This window comes from Uloborus diversus, chromosome 10, assembly GCF_026930045.1.
Source record: "Uloborus diversus isolate 005 chromosome 10, Udiv.v.3.1, whole genome shotgun sequence".
NCBI classification, from domain to species: Eukaryota; Metazoa; Arthropoda; class Arachnida; order Araneae; family Uloboridae; genus Uloborus; species Uloborus diversus.
The window spans coordinates 39,458,232-39,467,675 of record NC_072740.1 but is presented as its reverse complement, the minus strand read 5'-3'; positions in this window follow the sequence as shown (position 1 = coordinate 39,467,675).

The following is a 9,444-nucleotide window of genomic DNA, read 5'->3' as shown; positions in this document are numbered from 1 at the left end:
ACTAATTTTCACATTATGAATAAAATTAGCCGAAATGTATATTTTTAACATTTAGGTTTATTGTGAAAAAAGAAAGAAACTTTACTTTCTACCCAAAACAATTCAGCGTTACGCTTTCTACAGCGAGTAGAAATCTGAAAATTAAACAAGTCAATAATGCAAATCAACACAGATGTACTTTGTAAGAATAAAACACGAATTAGAACCAAAGTAGGTAAACATTTTTTTTTTCTTAGTTTATGAATTAGCCACGTTGGTTTTGCTTTGTATTTTTGAAAATAGGACATTGAGATCCGAGTAGCATATAAATCAGTTTATTTCGTTGTTTATCTATCAATTCTCATTATAGTATTTTTGTATGAATTTCCCATGGGCCATCATTTCAAAGTATGCATTCTTATTGCCAAATAAATTATTCTGGGCACCGGGGACAGAGAAGAACGCTTCTCCTGTGAGTGTGAGTAGAAATTAGGTAACGAGGGATGAATGGAATTTGGAGGCTTCAGCACACACCTGTTTCAATTCATAGGAGAAGACATATATATTAAAGTGCCATTTTTGAATTAACTCCATTTGAAAAAAAAAAAAAAAGGCACCACTAAGCAGTGCATGCAATTAATATCAAATGTAGCCTATATTACTTTGTTAAGCACATTTCCCCCAGCAAGCTAAAAGTTATGTCCGCCCTTTTTTTGTGTAGTATTTTAAACTACATTCTGCATTTGGAACACACAATAAGCGATGCGTGTCAGAAGCAATAGACATACGCCCGGTTTGAAAATTTTGAAAAGGTTTATTCCCTCTCCCGATAGAAAGGTTGGTTAAAGATATTTCCATACAGTGCTTCTTATTTTTGTGAAGCAAAAAATGGTTTTAATGCCACTTTCTACAAAATCATGAAGAAAAAATTAATCAACTTCCCACTCAAATTAACTTCACTCAGCTCGTGTGATTTTTTTTTTTTAAATACTAATTAGTTAGTTTTATTTTATAAGTTTATTAGGATAGTGATTGCTTTCTGCTCGGTTTCTTCTTGACATTCCTATGGAAAAGTTGGCACTTATGCTTGAAAGTGATATTTTGCGTATAAATGAAGTTATTTCATTGTTATTATTTCATGTTTGAAAATAGAATTTCTTATCTCCCACAAAAAAATTTCAGAATGGCATTGCCTCTTCTTGAGAACTGGGTGAAACCGTAACTAGGGGAAGGGTCTTACAACCCAGACAAGTTGGAATTTTGCATTCAATTTTTTTGTAACATTTACATATATGACTTTATATTTGTATGATTGACATTTACGCCACTCTTTCAGTTGTACTTTATATAAACAAATAATAGAAAAATCATTGGCAATTTTCGAATGATTTTTGTCCACTTTAATTTGCTAAATTTTGTAGAGTGTACAAGAAATATAATATTTGGGGTTACATACTTTCCACCCCAACATTTATTCTACAAGAACTGGAATCCACACCTGTTTTTGGTTAAAGAGACATTCTTCCTAAATTTCTCAGTAAAATAAAACATAAATTTTATTGTTCTCTCTACAAAATACATTAAGTGACATTCCAAATATAATCTATATCCTAGTCAAATTTTTTAGGCATACAACATGTTATTTTGTGGTTTATGCGAGGAAAAGTAAATTAAAGTTGAATAACTGTTTTATTGAGGTAATGCGAGACTTACTAATTACGAGTTTACCTGCGGGGTATGGAAATATTCCTCTTTTTCCAGTTTTGCAACAAGTTTAAAACACTTTAGAACTTGCTTAACTTTGAACATACACGAGAAAAATATTTTAATTGAAGGATTATATTAGAGTAAAGAATTTTCTCTCCATGCACCATTAAATTTGCGTTTCCGTTTTTCCCTCTCTTGAAACATTTAATAATCAGATCTTTAGTGAAAATCTATTCATATTATTTGGTTATCCCATCAACTGGCTATTGCCTGAGTTTTCGGAAATTCAGAAACCTTTAGCTATATAAATTCAGAATTTTATAAAGTTTACAATTTTAAAATATGATATTGTTTATGAATTCTTATAAAATATGTAATTGTCATAATACTAATCAACTCATGACAACGATATATTCGATTAATCGAAGAGTTTGGGACTGGAATACCTTCGATTAATCGAAAACTGCGGATAAAAGAGGGAATTTAAAAATAACTATCAGGATACAAAAGCCTTAATTCAGTACTTTAAGATGCACACATGTACAAAACAACTAATTTGCACAAAACAATGCTTTTATTACATATTACTTTAATTATAAAAAGTAAAGACAAGATTAAGCTGTAAGTTACTGCTTATAAGCCGGGGCTTAGGCAGAACAACATGCAATACACAGACAGCCCGATTATTTCAACCAGAGACTGTAGTTTCATCCATATTATGGACTCATCAGTCTGGAATAGACAATAACCGCGCTGGAGACGGATGTCATTTCATTGAAGCTGAGACTGCCAAAAAGGTACGAAGGATGAATGCAGTCTCTGGATGACAAATCCGGGCTATCGGTGCATTACATGTAGTTCTGCCTTAACCCTGGCTTATGGGCGGTAACTTACTGCTTAACATCCAAGCTATGCCTACGATTGACGAGTTGAACCGCACCGCTGCTGCGGACTGTCGCTGGTGTGCTAAGTTTACTGCAGCTACCAGTTTGATGCCACTATCAGCTTCATTGAGATGATATCTGCTTCCAGTTCGGTTATTGTCTAAGACATGTAAAGACAAGATATTTGCATGTATACACTAGTCTCCGCTGACCTTGAAGATATATTTAGCTTTAATTTATAGTGAATTTGGTAACTAAGTGATAAACTAGATCAGTATTATAAATACAATAAATTTTGAATCTACTTACATAGTTTAAAAAAAATAATGGAACAAAACTTTCCAATTCGATCGATTTTGAATTTAATTTCATTTCAAAAGCTAGAAAAATTCACGATGTTTCAAAAATTCCCCGGTGGATATAGGGATAAAACAAAAACAGGAATGATAGATATTCGCGAATTAAAGTGACGCTGTTTATTTACTTAAATTAAAAAAAAAAGAAAAAAGAAAAATGACGAAACCGACTTTGGTTAAACGAGGTTTCGGTTAAAAAAGTTCCTCGTAAACGAGGTTGTAGTCAACTCTTAATAGTAACTCGAAATCCCAAGGGAGCGGTTAAAACTGTCGAGTTATTGGTAACTCGAGTTATGAGAGGTTTTACAGCCTTCTCAAAAGCTTGGTCTCCTATGAAAACTTTGTGTTAAAGGAGTACTTGAGTTGTGAGTTATCGAAAATTAACTGTATATATTTCCCATACTTCTTAATACAATATTTCAGCTTTTATGAAATAAACAGCTGAAGAGAACCTCATTTACTTCTTTTATATGCTTCTCAGATTCGTTTCTGATTTATACATTTTCCCCACACGTTTAGCTTTTAGCAAAATGCACTCAAGCAGCTTGCTTATAATTTCTGAGAAAGATTTTAATAATATTATCTACTAACGGCTTTAGTATTTCTGACATTTTCAACCAGGATGCCCTCAAAATCTCAAACCTTGGGAGAGGCATCTTGACCTTATTCTGAAGTCAGCATGCCAGGGAGCTTCTTTTATTCACTGCAGAAGAGAGTCTCCTACTTTACATATATTACATTTCTTGAATTTTGAGTTTTTACATTACTTGAAACAAAGGAAACTTCTATGGTTTTTATTTATTTTTTCAAGTCTAAAGAAATAAAATTTTCTTTGTTTCCTAAATGTGTTTCCTAAAACTTTACAAATATATGAAATGGAGGCAAAGTGCTACGTACGCAGCCCTCATCATTGTAGGTTTTGGGGTCTTAAACCCGTGAAGAAGAAGAAGAAGAAATTTTTGAGAGTCGAAGTCATGACTCGCGCTTTTACTCCTTTTCACCGATAATAATGCTTAAAAATCATGTCTTTCACAGATTTTTTCAATCCAATAAATGAAATTTAGTTCTTGATTATTTATTCCACGAAAAGTTAGTTATGAAATACTAAATAATTCAAAATCAGAATACACAATACTTCAATAATATTTTTTATAAGAACGTGAATTTACCTTATCAAATTTGGCTTTTTACGAAGACTTCATAGAGCTTTCAGGGACTGACGTCATCTTCTGAACTATTTATCAAGAAACCCATTCATTTATTTGCTTGATTTCTCAAAAAACATTTTCCGAGAAAATGTTTGAAGGACGACACAGAAATATAGTAAAGAGTTTCTAAACAGAAGAGGAGAATTTTTTTCCTCATAACTGCTTAAAAAGAAAAAGAAAAAAGCTAAACGTTGTTACGTCATTTCAACATAAAATGTTCATCAACAGAATCCAGGAAATTCGTCTACGATTCACACTTTGAAGAAAATATTAATCAGTATCGAGAAAATATTTTGTTATGAATAAGGGGCAATTGATGTTTCAGTGTGTACATTGCTCATTTGGCGAGAAAGTTAGTCTGCTTTTCTCTTTTGGCGCAAAAAAGTACAGCATAACCATAGCAACCCTTCTCGCATACCCCATATGCACTGGATAATTTTCCTACCTGGCCGTCTATGATGCAAGTTCCGTTTAGTTTGCCGGTGCATCGAGAGCGAGTTTTTGCATGTTGTGTTGACACTTTTCCCTTATCCAGTTGTCTCGTGGTTGATCTACTGCAGTACTCAATACCTTTTTTAAAGGACAAAAGGTAAGTTTGCATAAATTACATTTTTTGTCGTATACTTCGGTTGTAAAAATACAAAGTCTGATTGGTAAATCTATCGAAGTGACTTAATTTAGGAAATTATTTACATTTGTTAAGTCCTCATGAAATTGGCTAGTATGTACATTTAGCTACACGGATTGACATCCTGAACATGCATTAGCAATTTAGTTTTTTTTTTCGATTGCTCAAGATTAATGCGATTTACGCACCCCAGTTTTTACTCATTTTTAGTCATTGATGTAAGTTACTTTTTCTTAAAAAGTGCCTGAGTGCTGTTTTGAACTAGTGGGCTGCAAGGCCTTCTGCACTGTCTGATATTTTTTAGAGCCCACACTTGTAAAAATTGAATAATACGTCCAGGGATTTCCGTATTCCTGCAAGAAATTTCCATTTTTACGCTTTAAATCTTTCTAATTATTTAAGAAAAATGTAATTATTTGCATCTAATATCAATTTAGTTTAAACAATTGAATGGTAATAATAATTTAGAAAATGAGAACAAATTGAATATTTAGTATAATTTAATATAAGTCTAGTATTATAGAGCGGAAACTTAAAATTTGCTTTTGGAACCATAAACATCGTTCCAATCTTCTTTCGGCTGATATTTTATAAATACAAAAGCATGTACTGTATTCGTAAATTCAGTACATGTTTTTGAACTGTATTTAAGAATACAACGAACAAATGTAATATTACGAATATACACACCTGTTTTTATTCGGGTGGAAGGAAAAAACAAAATTTTCATTTTCGAGTCTCTTTAGCGCAGAAAAGTTGTAATTCGTAAAAACTTGAAAAGAAAAACATATTGAAATCGAACAATAATTTTCGTTTCCGTAACCAGCCTGAAAATTCGAATAAATGATTAATTTTACCGTTTCTTTGTGATTTTTTACACTTTTGCTTTAGTGTTTTTTTAAATTTTAAATATTACAAGACGAAAAAGTTGTAATTGGTGAAGACTAAAAAAAAAAAAAAAAAAAAGTAATGAAATCGGATATAACCTTCGATCCACAACCAATAAACCTGAAAGTTAGAAAAAAATGGAAAATTTTAATGGTTCTTTGACTTTAAAAAAAAAATTGCTTCAATGTTTTTTTTTTTTTTTTTTTGATGCAAAAGGACAAAGACGTTGCTACTGAAGATTAACTTCATGTTTAAGAAACAGAGTATAACTTAATTTTAGTCTGTGTGTGTGTTTAGCCGGGAGTGATGTGAAGGAAACGAAATTTTTATTTTGGAGCTACTATAAAGCAGGCAAGCGATTACTAAATTACCAAAGAAAAAAATTGAAATCTGGTCATTTTCATGAATTTTGAAAGTAACAGTCTAATCTTTTTTAATGCAGCATAGTTTTTTGTAGTTAAAATCCGTATCAAGCAAGTTGTGAATCATCAGTTGTTTCTTAAACAAGTTCTTCTCGGGAATTACAGTCATATTAACGTTACTGCTGAGCGAAAATTGCTAAAAAATCGTTTTAAATTGAAAACAAATGCGAAAAGGTAGCATTTTTCATTATTTTTTTTTACGGTTTTGGGGAACCGAAAGATGATCTGTATGCAGAAAAATAAATTACTACTCCTATATAGTAGCATCAGTTGCAACTTTTTTGTTCTATAACAATGAGAAAAACATTGCAGCAACATTTTTAAAAATCACAAAGGAACTGAAATTCTCCATTTTTCCGAACTGTCAGTCTTGTTGCGCGTAGGAAGATACTATCCGATTTCAATATGTATACATTTTTACTTAAAAGTCTTAACCAATTACAATTTTTCCGGCTTCTAACATTTAAAAAAAAAAGCAAAAAAAACAAAACCGGTGAAGTTAATTACTTTTTTGAATTTTCAGGCTTGTTTTGCAATCAGAAGATAGTATTCGATTTCAATATAATTGCATATTGTATATATTTAAGTCTACATCAATCACAACTTTACCGCACTGTAGCAACTGAAAAAAAAAATCGTTCTTTTTCTCTCTATTCTAATGTACACAGAACTACTGCTACAATCTTTGTTTTTCCTTGTCTTGTGCTAATAATCCAACCAAAAGCATGAATTGCGAATTTAATGCAACTCACTGAATTAAACTTTCAAAATGATTCAAGCAAATTGAGCGCGGAAGAAAAGTTATTACCCAATTCAAAGCATCCTCGTATGATAGACCGTTGTTGACACAGTTAACACTATAGTAAAAAAAAAATCAAGATAACATTTTCTTAATTAAAAGTTATTTGGAATCGGACTTCCACAAGAACTTCCAAAATCCTTGATATTAGTCCTTTACAGCCCCTTTAAAGCAAAAATATCATCTGTAAAAAAACAAAAGTCTGTTGTAACGGCATCAGTAACAGATAAGGGTCCAGTGGCAGACAGTCTAAGTTTGGATTTAAATAATAAGAGTTTTTGACGGTAAAACTGATGTTGCTGCGAATGAATATGGTGCAACCATCTAGTGTTATCAGAGTGAGTTTTATAAGCCAGTTGGTATTTACAAGGCAGTGGTGGAAGGTTATGAACAGCTACCACGAGGTATGCCGATGTTTCATGTTCATTTGAATTTAATAAGGTTTTATAACTAAAAATAAAGAACTTTTGCACATTTTGGAGCTAAAAGGAGAATTCAGTCCATTACTGATCCTTTCCTCATCCTATATGTTACTGGGTATCATCAGATTGTTCGGTGGTCTGTTACTGGGGGTCGACCCTTTTTTCGAAATTGAGCAAATAAAAATAGAATTAACTAATTCAGAGGATCCAGAAGCAGTAAAATGTTAGTTGAGATGTGGTTGCAAGAAGTCGAAATACATTAAAAGGCTCAGAAAATTGAGTTTTCCGGAGAGCGATATCTTAAGCATGTGTTACTGGTGCCGTTGCCCTATTGACTTTTTAAACTTAATGATAAAATTTATTTTTATATTTCCTGCTTCAAAACTGAACATTTAGCCCTGAAACATTCCTATATGTCAAGAGATGGATAATAAATCATAAGTTTGATTTCCAATCTTTCTCTATATCTTTTTATATCGAGGTGTAGACATAGCTCATTCTGGGTGTTTTTTTTTCTGCTATTTGAGCTTGAAATTCAACATCTATACGAACTTTTAGTGCAAGTACGTAATTACAGCAAAGTAAGTTTTGTAGTAATGTATACTGTTGACTGATAAAATATTACACAAATCCATGTTTCAAATTATACTTATTATTCATTGAAACTGAATCTGTAAATGTATGCTTCTGAGTATAAACAGAAATAAGGACCATATATTTTTATAAGCTTACGATTTTTCTAGACCAAATTCTATTTAAGAGTACTAAAATAAAGTAAAACATCTTCAGCTTTAATTAATTTTGGTCTTTTAAAATATGTTACCTTTTATTTTTTGATGAACTTCAATTATGGAAAGACATATTTTAAATCATTTTCAAAATAGGAAAATATATTCATTATTTAGTAGGAGAGTTTTAAGAAAGAAAATCTATCGCTTTTGAAAATATAAGTCTTTGGATTAATGAAAAAGAAAAAAAAATGCCCAATTTTCGTAGTGGACAGCATAGTTGTTGGTTTTTTGTTTCACTTCCCAGACGATGAGTGAGGGAGGGGGCAATTGATAGACCGCCGTGAGAAGTCACGCTACTTATAGTAATGAGTGCTTAAAACGAACGTACTCCCAGCCCTTTAAAGAGTTAACAAATTTTATTAATCACAAAAATGAATCAATCTATTTCCTTACAAACTAATGATTAAATAAGATATTTTTGTAAACTGCATTGATATAAAAGCGAATCTTAAATGTTTTTAAAAAATATTTCCCTGCTTATATAAATATTTTGCTTCATTATAAAATACCAACTTCAATAGATTTGACAAAATAAATATAAAGATAAATTTATCGCATTATAAGCTCAACTGAAAAGAAAATTTATCTACTGCTCTTTCCTATTGGTTCTGATCTATAAATGTCAATGATATATGACCGTCTCTGTGAATGCGTATAAATGGAACGACAAAGAGAATTTCGCAATAATGTTTGGAACTATTTTTAACCTGAAAGGAAAGGTAAAACAATTTTCAATAAAACCTTTTTCCTTAAACTTTTTTTTCCGGCTATGTGTTAGTAGTGAAGTTTCACCATTGGGGACCCTGACAGGAAATTGTATTTTAAAATTTGCAACATAGGAAGCACAACGAGCCTAAACAAAACTAGTACACAAAATAGCATATTATCTCGTAAATATATCAGGAGTTTGTAATGTTACTTTTTGATTTGAATATAGGTTGTGACAGTTTTTATACTCACTATAAAGCGTCATTTTTAAAAGGTGATGTAATTAAACTACAATTAAAATATTTTTTATGTAAGTTTTTTTTTTTGTCATTGCTTATGTAGTGTTCATTTTTGAAATAAAGGATGAGAGAGCAGGAAATGTTTGAAAGGGCACCCCCTCCTAAAGGATTGCACGATCAAAATTTTGTAAATCGGTCCGTTTGTGTTCTCCAAATTTCTGGTATTTGTTTGGTGCTCAAAAAAAGAATGAAAATCAATCCCTGATAGATTTAACGATGAGCAAATTTTCATATATTTTTTAAAAATATGCACGAGTCTGTACACCATCTGGAATATCTTTGAAGAAAATATGATGTAAAAGACAACAGGGTGTTACAAAATGAAAACGGGGCATTAAAGGGGAAACAGGGCG